We start from the raw sequence: 16,353 nt of genomic DNA on the forward strand, positions 1-16,353 counted from the left end.
AAGACCTTAGATCCACAAAATGGATGCCTCTGCCACAGACAAATGTCTGGACCCCTGCAGCTGACCGAAACTCGGCCAAATGGGTCCTGGACAAAGGGTTTCCTGTCACAGGAGGGTGTCACCGCCCTCCAGACAGGAGAGAGTGGATTGTAGCAGGGAGGTTTGAAAGAAACCAGACACTGCTTGGGGCGCACAAGGCTGCCCCTTGCATAATCCGGCCAAACCGGTTCTGGGGCACTCCAGCCCTCGTGCCAGGGCGGCCTGGATCAAAGGAAGGGGGTGTATCCACCCACTTCCTGGGTCCCACCCATAGGGGGGGACCTAGCAGGTAATCACGCCCCCCAGATTCGAATAAGAGTGGGAGCAGTGCCAATGCACATCAGATTTCCTGGAAGAAACATTAGAAACGAAACTCTGGACCCTTGGACCTCCATCTCAACGTGGAAGCCCAAAGAATCTCCCTTGTGGTCAAGGAGTGACCACCCTGCAGCAGCAGGCACCATCCAGCCCTCGACGTCTACTTAGTTGCAGTTCCCGCCGGAACTCGAGCGACTGAGATCGACGAGATCAAGCTTGCCTGCCTTCCAACAGCCCGATCCACAGTCCCTGCAGAGCTGAGACCCGTGGAGGCGACCGGAAGCGTGGGGCACGCCATCTTGAATTGACCACGAGACCACGAGTGACCCTCGAAGCTGTGCACCGGGGTTTGAGAAGCCCCCACCCTGAGCTACTCTTGAGCCGAAGTTCAGCCCTCCACACTCGACGAGTGCTGCGTGGGGCCCTTCTGCTCCATTTGGCTCAACGCGTTGGCCCGGTCACTTGCCAGCCGGCTAGTGGTCCCTGTGCCGACGAAACTACAAAGAAGACTCGTGAATCTGGTTGCTCCAGATCCACACCAGCTCCCCTGAAAAGGAGCCCCCACTCTGACCTTCCTGGTTCGAGTGAGAAGCAATCTCCCGGTTCCGCGTGGATTGCTCTTGCCAAGTGTTGTTTGCTCCAAACTGGAAGCCGACAGCGCCGACGGTGAGAGCCTGCGTGGGAAAGATCGTGACCTGCTCCAGGACGTCGCAGATGCCCCAGAGCCCATGTGACAGCGGAGAGAAGCTCCTCGACGACCACCTGATTGCGCCCGACATTGCCTGGTTCCGTCCTGGTTCCACCCTGGTCACTGCTGAGTGACCCAGACTCTGTCCCCTCTGCTTTCAGGTACCCTTCGACTTGAGTCCACCCTTGGACTCCACCGGACACTTCATCTTTAACCCGCCTGCAGCCCTTTCAGCTTCAAGCACCAAGAGCCTGCGTGTCAAAACCCGACGCCTCTTCGACCCTGTGCACCCACTTCCTGTGGGTGAGGTAACTTTGCTCCGCCAGTGTTCCCACACTGGTGCACATCTCTAGGGTCTGTGTGTTAAGTTTTGTTCCTCTAGGTTCAGCGGAAGTGTCCTTAAACTTTAACTTTACAACTTTTACGCACCATTGGTTAACATTGGTTTGGTACATGCGTGCGCTTTCCGCACATCTCCCGAATCCCGAGGGCCATTCCCGACTTCAGCATTGCTTGTCCTGACTGCTCCCAGCGATTCCCTAGGCCCTAGGCCTAACCACTGCTCGAGTGGCATCTCTTATACCACTTGTTTAGTATATGGTTTGAGTGGCCCCCTGCCCTCATCCATAATTGTGCAACTTTGTATGTTTAAACAGTGCTTTTGATTTAACGCTTGTGCCCCTTTATTCATAAAGAATACTGGGGATTGTTTTTAGTAATAAATACATATATTTTTATAATATATACTTGTGTGTTGTCCTTTCATTTGGTACTACAGGATTGTATGTGGTAAAACAGCTCGCTTAACACGACCTCTTAAGTTAAGCCTTTAGGCTGCTTAGTCCATGCTACCCCTAGGATAGCTTGTCTAATAAGGTTGACTTACAACCAGACACCATAAGGGATTGTTTGGTCTGATAACAGGTGGTTCCAGAATTGGAAACATCACCTATCAGGCCAACTTCTCACACTCATCAATCCTGGAGGCAGAGTGCGTGGTTTCATGTGAGATGGAGCTCTAGCATGAGCTGAGCCTGTCTGCAGCTGTCGGGAAGAACTCCCTAAGCTGTTTCAGGATAATGCCATACCATATACTCTTAAGTGCCTTATAATCCTCGCGGTTATATAGCAACTCTGGTTTGGCTTTATCAAAACATGTCGTGTAAGGTGTCATACGATTTGGAATACTATCCCCTCGCCAGTTCTGGCGACGGGGATAGCATTCCACCCCTCTAGAGGGGTAGGACATGTTGCTTTACTTAAATGCGGTTAATTTCTAAAAGGGCCTTAGATCCACAAAATGGATGCCTCTGCCACAGACAAGAGTCTGGACCCCTGCAGCTGACCGAAACTCAGCCAAATAGGGCCTGGACAAAGGGTTTCCTGTCACAGGAGGGTGTCACCACCCTCCAGACAGGAGATAGTGGATTGTAGCAGGGAGGTCTGAAAGAAACCAGACACTGCCTGGGGCGCACAAGGCTGCCCCTTGCATAATCCGGCCAAACCGGTTCTGGGGCACTCCAGCCCTCGTGCCAGGGCGGCCTGGATCAAAGGAAGGGGGTGTATCCACCCACTTCCTGGGTCCCACCCATAGGAGGGGACCTAGCAGGTAATCCAGCCCCCAAGATTCGAATAAGAGTGGGAGCAGTGCCAATGCACTTTAGATCATCCTGAAATCACCTTTAAACTAAGAAGACGACTGGACTTCGACATTCTGATGAACAGAAGACTGAAGAGCATCTCCCTTGTGGCCTAGGAGGGGCCACCCTGTGAACACAGGCACCACCCAGCACCTCGACGTCTGCTTTGCCGCCGCCTCCCGCCGGAGCCCGAGTGCAAAGCCTGACAAGACCCAGCTTCCCAGACTTCTCCCAGCCCGATCCACAGTCCCTGCAAAGAAGGGACCCTTGGAGGCACCGAGAGACGTGGGAGCGGACATCTTGAAAGACCCCGAGACGCTGACTGCGCAGCACCCGAGGCACCCTCGACTCTGTGCTTTAGGGTTTTAGAAGCCCCACAATCGAGCAGGATTTGCTCCAAAGATCAGCCCTCCAGCATCTCCACGATCTGCGCGGGGCCCTTTTGCTTTGTGCCACTCGACTCGCCATCCCGGCCGCTTGTCACGTGGTCAGCGGCCATCTTGGCAACGAAACCTACAATTTACACTGTGGGTCTGGTTGCTCTAGACCTGCCCTCACTCCTGTAGAAAGGAGTACCCACTCTGACCTTGCTGGTCTGAGTAATAAGCCTTTTTCACTTTCCCCGTGGCTTGCATTAGCCAATGCTTGTTTGCTTTAATCGAGTTGCCGATACCGCCATCTGCTAGAACCTTTGAGGGACAGCTCGTGACCGACGCCTGGACATCCCTGACCTCTTCGTGTCCACGTAGCTGCAGAGAGAAGCAACACCTCATCACCTGTTTGCACCCGACTTTGCCTGGTTCCAATCTGGTTCCACGGTGGTCACTGGTCAGTGACTTTGAACACTGTCCCCTCTGCTTTCAGGTCTTCACCACTTCAGATCCACCCTTGGATCCACCGGACACTTCTCCTTCACATCGCCTGCAGCATCTTCAGCTTCAAGCGCCAAGAACCTGCGTGTCAAAACCCGACGCCACTTCGACCCTGTGCACCCGCTTCCTGGGGGTGAGGTAACTTTGCTCCGCTGGTGTTCCCACACTGGTACACATCTCTAGGGTCTGTGTCTTAAGTTTTGTTCCTCTAGGTTCAGCGGAAGTGTCCTTAAACTTTAACTTTACAACTTTTACGCACCATTGGTTAACATTGGTGCATGCGTGCGCTTTCCGCACTGCACCCGAATCCCGTGGGCCTCTCCCGACTTCAGCATTGCTTGTCCCGACTGCTCCCAGCGATTCCCTAGGCCCTAGGCCTAACCACTGTTCGATTGGTATCTCTTATACCACTTGTTTAGTATATGGTTTGAGTGGCCACCCGCCCTCATCCATAATTGTGCAACTTGTATGTTTAAACTGTGCTTTTGATTTAACGCTTGTGCCCCTTTATTCATAAAGAATACTGGGGATTGTTTTTAGTAATAAACACATATATTTTTATAATATATACTTGTGTGGTGTCCTTTCATTTGATATTTCAGGATTGTATGTGGTAAAACAGCTCGCTTAACACGACCTCTTAAGTTAAGCCTTTAGGCTGCTTAGTCCATGCTACCCCTAGGATAGCTTGTCTAACAAGGTTGACTTACAACCTGACACCATAAGGGATTGTTTGGTCTGATAATAGGTGGTTCCAGAATTGGAAACATCACCTATCAGGCCAACTTCTCACATTGGTGAGCAGGGGTGCGGATTTGAGCTTGCTGTTGTTTTACCATTGCAATCTTTTATCAAATTGAAAGATCACATCAAGTACCTCTAGGTACATATAAATCAAAAGCTTAGCATATTAAGTTCTACTGAACTTAGTAGTTGTAGATTAAAGGGATTAGCACACCCTGACTACAACTCACTAGCAAGGTACAGTAGGAAAACACTTAGTGTAGGTAGGTGCATCACTTACACCACTCTAGAGTGATGTCTGACACAGGAAAAGCCTCAGGGTCTACTCCTGTGACAGTTGACCTTACTCAGGCAACTTCCAGCTATGACAAACTAACCCGAAAGGACTTGATTGCCTTGTGCGTATCAAGAGGGTTAAAAAGGGGCAGAAGTCCCACCTGTCCTATCCTGATAGCCATTCTAGAACAGGATGACTTAGAAAGGGCGAATGGAGTTCCCCTAGAGTCAGGAGATGGAGAGAACCCACCTGTAACTGGTACCCCTCAGGAGGAAGAAGGAGAAGAAGGAGAAGAGGGGGAGGAGGACTCAGATGTAGAGGACCCAGAAGATCAGGATCAGGAGGGTAGCCAGGTTGGAGTTGCCAGGCTTAGCCAGGCCAACTTAAACCTACTGGGGAATGGAGAGGGCCAGCACCTCCCCAGACCCTATAACATTCTCCCAGGCAACAGAAGAGTGAGATCTCCCTCAGGGGACTCTCATATTTCTAGTGCCTCAAGAGAATCTGAGAGAGGTATGACTGCCTCTCAGAAGACTGAGCATAGGGCCAGAATGAGGGCTGTAAACTCCAAATAGAGAGGGAGGAGGTAGCCCTGGCTCAAGCTAAACTTACCTTGGCTCAAGCTAGACTTACCTTGGCAAGAGAGCAAAAATTGTGTGGCTTAGATGCCACTGGTGGCAGCAATATTCCTAAAGAGAAACCCAGGTCCTATGATAGTAGAAACCTGACAAAGATTGTGCCCCCCTACAAGGAAGGGGATGACATCCACAAGTGGATAACTGCTCTTGAGAGAGCCTGCATGGTACAGCAGGTTCCTGAGGAACAGTGGGCGGCAGTCTTATGGTACTCCTTTTCAGAGAAAGGGAGAGATAAGCTCCTCACTGTTAGACATGAGGAAGCAAACAATTACAAAGTCCTGAAGAGTGTTCTGATAGATGGGTTTGGCTTAACCACTGAACAGTACAGGTTGAAGTTCAGAGACACCCAGAAGACACAGACTCAGGACTGGACTGATTTTGTTGATTGTGCTACTAAGGCTCTGGAGGGTTGGCTACATGGCAGCAAAGTACATGACTTTACAGGATTGTATAATTTGATTATGAGGGAGCAGATCCTAAGTAATTGTCAGAACCAGCTCTTACACCAGCACCTGGTGGACTCTGATCTGACCTCTCCCCAAGAATTGGGAAAGAAGGCAGACAAGTGGGTCAGAACCAGGATTAGGCCTAAGAATCAGGACAGCAACCAGAAGAAGGAGTCTACCAAGCCTCAAGATAAGGGTGGGGAGAAAAATAAAGAAAAGACTTCCCCAGGGCCCCAAAACTCCAAGAATGGGGGTGGGTCCCAAGACACTTCTTCAACTGAGAAAAAGCCTTATTGTTATGCCTGTAAACAGGTTGGGCATTACAAAACAGACAACTGTTGTCCCAAGAATAACAATAAAGAGAATATACCTCCAAAGCCAGCTCCACCACCTCCTGTTACTGTCAGCAGTAATCCCCCAGGAAGTGGGAGCACACCCAGGAATCTGGGTGGGTTTACTTTTGGAGCTCAGGTGGACCCTGGCCTATCCAGGTCCCCATCACCCAATGATCTTGTTTATGAGACTGGCATGGGGTTTGCCAACTTCTCTGATTGCCCAAATACCTTGAGCAAGTATAGACAAGAACTTGAAAGTTGAAGCTTTTAGAGACACAGGGGCTAGCATCACCATGGTGGCTGACTGTATAGTCCCCTCTAAGCAACTTTTACCTGGTGCCACATACCAGGTAACAAACATTGATGGCATCAAAACAAATCATCCCATGGCAGTAGTAAGTCTCAGCTGGGGAGGTGTCATTGGCCCAAAGAGAGTGGCAGTGTCATCAAACTTGCCTGTAGACTGCCTACTTGGTAATGATTTGGAAATCTCAGCCTGGGCTGAGGTTGAACAGGAAATCCATTCTAGAATGGTAAATTCCAATGGAAAGGTTAGTGGGGCTGTAATGGCTACAGCCCCAATTCAAGATGTCCTTCCTGAAAAGGTTGGTAGGGCAGAGAAACTCTCTGCCCCATCTTTAGCAAAAGCTCTTCCTGAACAGAATAGCAAAGCTGTCATGATAACAGCAGAAACCCAAACTGAGTCTCCTCCTGAAAAGGTTGGTGGGGCTGTGATGGCCACAGCCCAAACTTAAACTGATATGTGTGTTGTGAAACCTGAAATGATGGATAACTCCACACAAACTGAGAGCATGGAGGAGGAAGAGAAATCTCCCCCTCACCAGACTTTAGGACAGGATCAGCCTCCTCAGGGAACTGATCTTACCCCTGATGAAGGAACTGCCCCAGAGGTTGTTAGGCCTGGCCTGACAGAGCCTCTGATGGCGGTGGACCCTTCTCAGGTGGGACCCAGTCTGGAGCTGGTAACCTGCCCCTCTCTCCCTTGCCTTAGCCAGCCCAGGGCTGCAGAGGACAAGAAGGACAGTGAGACCCAGAGGGCCCCCTGTCAAATAAAGCACCCCCATCAACCGATTAGGGGCACCAAAACTAGTAGCCCTAGTGAGGTGAAAACTTTAAAAACTCCTGAGGGAGCCCCCTTAAAAACAGTTAGGGACCTCCCACAGATGGATTCTGTTGGGCACAGCCAAACCTGGGACCCAAAGGGCCCAAACCTGAACTGTCCCTCCAGCAAGCCAAACAGAGGGACCCAGCCTCCAGCTTTAGGTAGCCAGAGGTTGACCCTGAGAGCACAGTGCAACTCAGTTAAAGAAAGAAAGGCACACATGGTGGAAGATAATTGGAGGAAGCCAAGCCCTAACTTAGTAGAGCCTCACTTCAATACTCCATATCCAAACCAGCCTTTAACTTTGCATGAACACACCCAAGGTAGTGATTCCCTATGGTGGAGACCCTCTAATACCCAAAGGGTGAGGGACTGCTTAGTGGACCATGAGACAGGGGGTACCCATGCTAGTGCAGGTACTTCCTTATATGGCCACTCAGGCAATATAGGCTTACCTGGCCAAGGATAGCCTTATCTCCTTTCGTTTGGGGGGGGGGGGTTATGTAGGAAGGTGGCTACCTGACTATGGTTACCCCAGATTTTTTGCCTGTGTTTAGCTGGTTTTTTGACTTAGTTGACCTGGTTCCCTGCTAATCAGGGCCCCAGGCCATCTGCTCTCTCTGTAAAATGGATTCCATGTACCCTAGGTACATACCACAATTGGAAATGGACTCCTTGTCAGCCCCTGTATAATGCACTATAGGTGCCCAGGGCATAGGGGCCACCAAGGCCTACCAGGGGCTGCAGCATATCTTTTGCCACCCCTGGCTGGTTCTTAAATTGACACAACTGGCTGATCACTCAGCTGGGGTAAGGTGGTGTAATCACCCCTTGCTTAGATATAGTATACCTATATCTAAACCTATATCTGGACACATATTAACCTGTGAGCCACTCCTATGGAAGGCCTCATCAATCCTGGAGGCAGAGTGCGTGGTTTCATGTGAGATGGAGATCTAGCATGAGCTGAGCCTGTCTGCAGCTGTCGGGAACAACTCCCTAAGCTGTTTCAGGATAATGCCATACCATATACTCTTAAGTGCCTTATAATCCTCGCGGTTATATAGCAACTCTGGTTTGGCTTTATCAAAACATGTCGTGTAAGGTGTCATACGATTTGGAATACTATCCCCTCGCCAGTTCTGGCGACGGGGATAGCATTCCACCCCTCTAGAGGGGTAAGACATGTTACTTTACTTAAATGCGGTTAATTTCTAAAAGGGCCTTAGATCCACAAAATGGATGCCTCTGCCACAGACAAGAGTCTGGACCCCTGCAGCTGACCGAAACTCAGCCAAATGGGGCCTGGACAAAGGGTTTCCTGTCACAGGAGGGTGTCACCACCCTCCAGACAGGAGATAGTGGATTGTAGCAGGGAGGTCTGAAAGAAACCAGACACTGCCTGGGGCGCACAAGGCTGCCCCTTGCATAATCCGGCCAAACCGGTTCTGGGGCACTCCAGCCCTCGTGCCAGGGCGGCCTGGATCAAAGAAAGGGGGTGAATCCACCCACTTCCTGGGTCCCACCCATAGGAGGGGACCTAGCAGGTAATCCAGCCCCCAAGATTCGAATAAGAGTGGGAGCAGTGCCAATGCACTTTAGATCATCCTGAAATCACCTTTAAACTAAGAAGACGACTGGACCTCGACATTCTGATGAACAGAAGACTGAAGAGCATCCACTTGTGGGACACCCCCGCGCCGCACGGCCACCAGCTGCTGCGTGTGCCCCCAGTGCCTGCCTCTGCCTCAGCGCCGGCCTCGCTGCCGCCCTGAGCGCTCTCCTTTGGTTTTCGCCCGTTTTTGTCAGTAATTTGTGCTTGTTTCTTCCTGTGCCCAAGATCGTGTGCTTACTGTTTTTTCCCCCGTTTTTGACTTGAATTGTTGCCTGTTTTTTGTATGTGCCGTTTTCTCGTCGTGTTTTGAACTCCTCTGTACATTGTGCCTGTCTCCTTCCTGCTTCCCCGCCTACCTCGCCGCCCTCCGCTCCCGCTTCCCGCCACCGCCATTAGCCCCGCCCCTTTTCTCTTCTGTTTCCCTCCCCGCTCCCGCCTCCCAGCTGCTCCGCCCACCCGCGCACTTCGCCTTAAATGGCGACCGTGCGAACGCGCAGCGGTCACGCGCAGCGGGTGCGCCGATTGTGCGCCGAAGGCGCGCCAAAGGTAAGCCCGTCTGCGCCCGTCCGCGCCTGGACCGCGCCCAGTGCCAGGACCCCTGGCCCCCGAAGAGCCCGACCGACCCGCCTGACGTACTCCGCCGCCACCCTCACCGCTCTCAACACCGGCCGACTCCCAGAATGCCATCAAGCCACTCCACGACGTACCCACGGACCTTTCAGCTGCCACGCCTGCAAGTTCTCCTGCATCCGGACCAGCCTCGCACCAGCACCCGCCAAGTCGAACACCAGCAGCACCCACCTCAAGTGCATCCTGCTCAACACCCGCTCCGTCCACAGACACGCCATCGAACTCTGGAACCTCCTAGACGCCACAGCCCCTGACGTTGCCTTCCTCACGGAGACCTGGATGAACGCCTCCTCAGCGCCCGACATCGCCATCGCCATCCCAGAGGGCTACAAGATCGTCCGGAGGGACCGAAACGCCAACCAGATGGGAGGAGGCATCGCCATCATCCACAGGAACACCATCCGTCTCACGACCAGCACCGACAACACCCTGACCAGCGCCGAACACCTGCATTTCCAGATCCACACCAACCCGAACACCACCCTCAGAGGCACCCTGATCTACCGACCCCCTGGACCACGCACACAATTCAGCGAGGACATCGCCGACTTCGTCAGCCCGCATGCCCTCCCCTCCGCTGACTACATCCTCCTGGGAGACCTCAACTTCCATCTGGAGAACAACAACGACCGCAACACCAGCACCCTGCTCGACAACCTCGCCAACCTGGGACTCAAGCAACTGGTGTCCACCCCCACCCACCTCGCCGGACACACACTCGACGCAGTCTTCTCCTCCAGCACAGACATCGACTTCAGCCACGCCACAGAACTTCAATGGACGGACCACAGCTGCGTCCACTTCACCTTCAAGAGAACGACGACCCACCACCACCAACAACAGGCCGCCCGCAGAAGCTGGAACAAGATCACAGCAGACCAGCTCGCCACCTCCCTGAGCCAGCACCCTCCTGCCAGCTCAGCAGACCCCAGCCAGGCCGCCGACAACCTCACGAAGTGGATCAGCAACTGCGCGGACGAACTCGCCCCACTGAGGACCCCGCCCAGCAGACCCGGCAGCAAGAAGGCCCCTTGGTTCACCGACGAACTCAAGAGCTCCAAGAAGAACTGCCGAGCCCTCGAGAAAGTCTGGAGAAGGGATCCGACACCGGACAACAGGACCTCCTTCAAGCTTGCCACCCGGAAACACCACCAGCTGATCCGCGCCGCCAAGAAAACAGCATTCAAGGACAGGCTGGACAACAACGCACACAACAGCAAGGAACTCTTCAACATCGTGAAAGAGCTCTCCAACCCCAGCGCAGGAAACAACGACATCACCCCATCGCAAGACCTCTGCAACTCCCTCGCCTCATACTTCCACAACAAGATCGCGGACATACACAACAGCTTCAACAACCAACCAACGCACACCATGACCGAACAACCACCCCCCACTACCACCCTCCACGCCTGGACCCCGATCAGCACCGAAGACACCATCCGCACGATGAACTCCATCCACTCCGGATCTCCGACCGACCCCTGCCCTCACCACGTCTTCAACAAGGCCGACGCTGTCATCGCACCCCACCTGCGAGACATCATCAACACATCCTTCGACACCACCATCTTCCCTGAGAGCTGGAAGCACGCCGAACTCAGCGCTCTACTCAAGAAACCAACAGCGGACCCCACCGACCTCAAGAACTACCGCCCCATCTCGCTCCTCCCGTTTCCAGCCAAAGTCATCGAGAAGACCGTCAACAAGCAGATGGCCGCCTTCCTCGAGACGAACGGATCCCTCGACCCCTCACAGTCCGGCTTCCGAGCCAACCACAGCACCGAGACCGCCCTCATCGCCGCCACCGATGACATCCGAGCCCTGATGGACAATGGAGAAACAGCGGCCCTCATCCTCCTAGACCTCTCCGCGGCATTCGACACGGTCTGCCACCGCACCCTAGTACGGCGCCTCAGCAACATCGGAATCCAGGACAAGGCGCTGGAATGGATCATCTCCTTCCTCGACGGAAGAACACAGAGAGTCCGCCTACCACCGTACAAGTCAGAGGCCTCCGAAGTCATCTGCGGCGTCCCTCAAGGATCATCTCTGAGCCCCACCCTCTTCAACGTCTACATGAGCCCCCTCGCGGCCATCGTACGCAAACACAACCTCAGCATAATCTCCTACGCCGACGACACCCAGCTGATCCTCTCCCTGACCAACGACCCCGCCGCCGCCAGAGCCAACCTGCACGAAGGGATGAAGGAGGTAGCCGAGTGGATGACGACCAGCCGCCTAAAACTGAACTCGGACAAGACGGAGGTCCTCATCCTGGGACCCTCACCCTCCACCTGGGACGACTCCTGGTGGCCTCCCGCCCTGGGCTCCGCACCCAAACCAACAGACCATGCACGCAACCTGGGCTTCATCCTGGACTCCTCCCTCTCCATGACCAGGCAAGTCAACAACGTCTCCTCGGCGTGCTTCAACACCCTACGCATGCTACGGAAGATCTTCTGGTGGATCCCCACCGAGACCAGGAGGACCGTCACCCAGGCCCTCGTCACCAGCCGACTGGACTACGGCAACGCCCTCTACGCCGGTACCACCGCCAAGCTCCAGAAGAGACTCCAGCGGATCCAGAATCCTCAGCCAGACTCATCCTCGACATCCCACGAACCAGTCACATCTCCGGACATCTCAGAGACCTTCACTGGCTCCCCGTCAGCAAAAGGATCACCTTCCGCCTCCTCACCCACGCACACAAAGCCCTACACGACCAAGGCCCGAGCTACCTCAACAGCCGAGTCAACTTCTACGCTCCCAAACGCCACCTCCGATCAGCCAACCACGCCCTCGCCGCCGTCCCCCGCATCCGAAGAGCGACTACAGGAGGAAGGTCCTTCTCCTACCTGGCTGCCAAGACCTGGAACTCCCTCCCGACCGACCTGCGCCTGACCCAAGACCACCTCTCCTTCAGGAGGAAGCTGAAGACCTGGCTGTTCGAGCAGTAGCGGCACCCCCCCCCCCCAGCGCCTTGAGACCCTACGGGTATGTAGCGCGCTTTACAAGTGTCATTGATTGATTGATTGATTGATCTCCCTTGTGGCCTAGGAGGGGCCACCCTGTGAACACAGGCACCACCCAGCACCTCGACGTCTGCTTTGCCGCCGCCTCCCGCCGGAGCCCGAGTGCAGAGCCTGACAAGACCCAGCTTCTCAGACTTCTCCCAGCCCGATCCACAGTCCCTGTAAAGAAGGGACCCGTGGAGGCACCGAGAGACGTGGGAGCGGACATCTTGAAAGACCCCCGAGACGCTGACTGCGCAGCACCCGAGGCACCCTCGACTCTGTGCTTTAGGGTTTGAGAAGCCCCACAATCGAGCAGCATTTGCACCAAAGATCAGCCCTCCAGCATCTCCATGATCTGCGTGGGGCCCTTTTGCTTTGTGCCACTCGACTCGCCATCCCGGCCGCTTGTCACGTGGTCAGCGGCCATCTTGGCAACGAAACCTACAATTTACACTGTGGGTCTGGTTGCTTCAGACCTGCCCTCACTCCTGTAGAAAGGAGTACCCGCTCTGACCTTGCTGGTCCGAGTAATAGGCCTTTTGTACTTTCCCCGTGGCTTGCATTAGCCAAGGCTTGTTTGCTTCAATCGAGTTGCCGACACCGCCATCAGCTAAAGCCTTTGAGATCCAGCTCGTGACCGACTCCTGGACATCCTTGACCTCTTCGTGTCCACGTAGCTGCAGAGAGAAGCAACACCTCATCACCTGTTTGCACCCGACTTTGCCTGGTTCCAATCTGGTTCCACGGTGGTCACTGGTCAGTGACTTTGAACACTGTCCCCTCTGCTTTCAGGTCTTCACCACTTCAGATCCACCCTTGGATCCACCGGACACTTCTCCTTCACATCGCCTGCAGCATCTTCAGCTTCAAGCGCCAAGAACCTGCGTGTCAAAACCCGACGCCACTTCGACCCTGTGCACCCGCTTCCTGGGGGTGAGGTAACTTTGCTCCGCCGGTGTTCCCACACTGGTACACATCTCTAGGGTCTGTGTCTTAAGTTTTGTTCCTCTAGGTTCAGCGGAAGTGTCCTTAAACTTTAACTTTACAACTTTTACGCACCATTGGTTAACATTGGTGCATGCGTGCGCTTTCCGCACTGCACCCGAATCCCGTGGGCCTCTTCCGACTTCAGCATTGCTTGTCCCGACTGCTCCCAGCGATTCCCTAGGCCCTAGGCCTAACCACTGTTCGATTGGTATCTCTTATACCACTTGTTTAGTATATGGTTTGAGTGGCCACCCGCCCTCATCCATAATTGTGCAACTTGTATGTTTAAACTGTTCTTTTGATTTAACGCTTGTGCCCCTTTATTCATAAAGAATACTGGGGATTGTTTTTAGTAATAAACACATATATTTTTATAATATATACTTGTGTGGTGTCCTTTCATTTGATATTACAGGATTGTATGTGGTAAAACAGCTCGCTTAACACGACCTCTTAAGTTAAGCCTTTAGGCTGCTTAGTCCATGCTACCCCTAGGATAGCTTGTCTAACAAGGTTGACTTACAACCTGACACCATAAGGGATTGTTTGGTCTGATAATAGGTGGTTCCAGAATTGGAAACATCACCTATCAGGCCAACTTCTCACACTCACCCGTAAGGGTCTCAAGGCGCTAGGGGTGGGGGGGGGGGGGTTGCAGGTTTCATTCCATCAAGGAGGGGGTCTGTTGAAGAGCCAGGTTTTGAGGTTTCTTGCGAAGATGGGGAGCGATGTTGTCTGTCTGAGGTGGAGTGGAAGGGCGTTCCATGCTTTGGCAGCGAGGAAGGAGAAGGAGCGGCCTCCCGATCTGGTCTTTCTGGTGCGGGGGACCACGGCTTCGGAGAGCTGGGCTGATCGTAGGGTCCTTTGGGGTGCGTGGAATTTGAGCCGGCTGTTCAGGTATACTGGTCCGGTGCCGTGGAGGGCCTTGTGTGCGTGGGTGAGCATCTTAAAGGTGATTCTCACCTCGACGGGGAGCCAGTGGAGTGTGCGCAGGTGCTAGGAGATGTGGCAGTGTTTTGGCAGGTTGAGGACCAGTCTTGCGGCGGCTTTCTTGATGTTCTGTAGCTTGCGGATGAGGTTTTTGTTTATTCTGGGGTAGAGTGCGTTGCCGTAGTCGAGTCTGCTGGTGACCAGGGCATGAGTGACGGTCTTTCTGTGTTCGAGGGGGATCCATTTGAAAGTCTTACGAAGGAGGCGGAGGGTGTGGAAGCAGGAAGATGAGACAGAGTTGATCTGGCGGTGCATTTTGAGCTCGGAGTCCAGGATGATTCCCAGGTTGCGTGCGTGGTCTGTGGGGGTTGGCGGGTTTCCGAGGGCGGTGGGCCACCAGGTGTCGCTCCAGGCGTCGGGGTTTGGGCCCATGATGAGTACTTCTGTTTTGTTGGTGTTTAGTTGTAGGCAGCTGTTTTTCATCCATTTGGCGACGGCTTCCATGCCTTCTCGAAAGTTGCGTCTGGCGGTGTTGGGCTTGTTGGATAGGGAGAGGATGAGCTGGGTGTCGTCTGCGAATGACACGATGTTGAGTCCGTAGGTTCTGACGATGGGGGCAAGTGGAGCCACGTAGACGTTGAAGAGCGTCGGGCTGAGGGAGGAGCCCTGGGGGACTCTGCAGGTGGTAGGTGTGGGGTCCGAGAGGAAAGGGGGGAGTCTGACCCGCTGCGTCCTGCCGGAGAGGAAGGAGCAGATCCAGTCAAGGGCATTGTCCTGGATTCCTGCGTCATAGTGTCTGCGTATTGGGTGCGGTGGGAGACTGTGTCGAACGCCGCTGATAGGTCGAGGAGGATGAGGGCTACTGTTTCTCCTTTGTCCAGTAGTGTGCGGATGTCGTCTGTTGCGGCGAGGAGGGCGGTTTCCATACTGTGTTTTTTTTCTGAAGCCGGATTGGGAGGAGTCGAGGATGTTGTGTTCTTCAATGAATGTGGCGAGTTGGCTGTTGATGGCTTTCTCTATGACTTTAGCTGGGAACGGGAGCAGGGAGATGGGTCTGTAGTTTTTGAGGTCGGTGGGGTCCGCTGAGGGTTTCTTTAGGAGGGGGTTCACCACGGCGTGTTTCCAGTCGTCGGGGAACGAGGCAGTCGCCAGGGAGCGGTTGATGGTGAATGCCTGATCATCAGGGCTCATCCGACATGGCTACGCCATGTGGGGGCTGGGCGGATACAGACCTGCATGGAATTGGGTGCCCCTGGTCTCTGTTTGATCCCGGGGGCATACCTGTGGGTGGCTTGGACCTGCAGCATAAAACCCAGTCGAAAGTGTGAGGCATCAATTGCTGACCACCCCAACAGTGAGTAGCTGTGCCGACACAGAGGGTGCTGGTAAATGCCAAAATCAAGGCCCTGACATAGGGTTACGCCTGCAAGCCCTGAGAGGAGAGAAGCAGTTGCTGCCCACCCGCATGTCACAACAACAGCATTTGCTGGCCCGTGAAATTGTGACAGGCCTGTGGGCAACCCTGGGACCTGTTAACTTCTGAGGCCCCCCTCTTAATTCTTGTGGTCTGTGTCACGTTTTGCATTGGCTCCCTGTAGCAACTGGAAAGCATCTCACCTAGTGCCAAGAATCAGCATCACCAGCCCCACCTGCACTGGACCACCCACGTTAGGGCCCCTGGAGGTCGCCTCTTCCAGCCTTGAACTGGTCCTCACCTGCCTCCGATGCTGGGAGGACTGCTGGTAACAAGACTCCTTCAGTGTGTGTAGAGTCGCATCTTGAGCTTGAGGAACCGCCACAATACCTGGACTGTTGCTTGAACTGCAATTCCCTCCGTCCTTCCACCCAAACCACCTTCAACACCCGCGTGCACCAGGGAGACACCTGGCGTCTGCTCTTGTGACCATTGAGAAACACCCTTGAAGGAGCAGGTTGTAGAAAATCACCTGAGTTTGCCCTTATAATAAGACATCCCTGACACCTCTAGTGGGATCTGTGCGCTTACACGCCGATCTTTGCTGGAGATGTTGGGGCCTGTTGGACCTCTGTTATTT

Source organism: Lissotriton helveticus (assembly GCF_964261635.1).
Source record: "Lissotriton helveticus chromosome 1_1 unlocalized genomic scaffold, aLisHel1.1 SUPER_1_unloc_25, whole genome shotgun sequence".
In the NCBI taxonomy this organism is placed as follows: domain Eukaryota; kingdom Metazoa; phylum Chordata; class Amphibia; order Caudata; family Salamandridae; genus Lissotriton; species Lissotriton helveticus.